This window comes from Cyprinodon variegatus, unplaced genomic scaffold (assembly GCF_000732505.1).
Source record: "Cyprinodon variegatus isolate N-32 unplaced genomic scaffold, C_variegatus-1.0 Scaffold105, whole genome shotgun sequence".
NCBI lineage: Eukaryota > Metazoa > Chordata > Actinopteri > Cyprinodontiformes > Cyprinodontidae > Cyprinodon > Cyprinodon variegatus.
In genome coordinates, this window is record NW_015150558.1 from 1,476,008 (window position 1) to 1,477,075 (window position 1,068).

Here is a 1,068-nt window from a genome sequence, read left to right on the forward strand (position 1 = left end):
CTTCCAGCTTTAAGTAACTTTGGTGCCATCTAGTGGTGAGGTGGAGCAGGTACATTTCCTGAAATTTAAATTATTTCTCATGGTATCTGACCCAGAAGAGCTTGTGTTTGGGTTTGGTTCGGATTAACTGAGTATTCCCACCGTCCACTTTATTAGGTACACCCTATTATTAGCAGACTGGACCCCCTTCTGTCTTTAGAACAACCTGCCGCCTTCATGGCATAGATTTATCCTGGAGAAGAACCGAACCAACCTGTCAGAGATGGTCTAGTGGACTGTGCTCTGGAGGTTACTGGAGTAACAAAAGCTCCTGGAACTGGTTTGAGACAACCAGAGCTGTGTGAGATGATCCATCATCCTGCTGGAAGCAGCCTCCTCTGCCTTTATACTGGACTTGGTTCTGGGAACTGTGACGGCTGGAGAAGGTTGGTGTCTGCTGAACCAGTCCTGTGTGGACGAGGTTTAGGAATGTCTTGTGTCCCTCTGAAAAAATGTTTACCGGGAATCTGGAAGATTGGAGCAGCTGCAGATAAAAAGCAGTGTTTTGGAACCACTATGAAGCTGAATAAGTCCTGTCAGCGCCCCCTGACCCCAGCTCAGCTCCCTGGCCCAGTTTAGTTCCCAGGAGACTTTGATAAACACGTTTACGTTCGTGACGGTAGAAAAGAATTCATGCACAGCATCTAAAGACCAAAACCAGTGGGCAGAGATATTGGTTACCATGGAGACTGCTGCAGTCACCAGGGATCATCCCATCATTGGTTTAAAACCAGCACACATCAAAGGTTTGTTTCCTCATCGTTTCCATCTCTAAGAGTGGCTGGAAGACCAGCGGCAGCCGTATATGTTTACTATGAAGAGACCCGTCAGTTTTATTTCAGTTATGCTCATTTTCATTATGGCCTGTTGGTATTTAAATAAAAACCACCAAATAATTAGTTTCAATCACACAATTTCTTTGGGGTTGGACTCGGTGCTGCCCCAACTTGTTCACCACAAACCAAAACAAATAGTATTCAAAGATGATGCAAAGTTAAATTTGACACTGTTACCATTAGTTCTAATTAA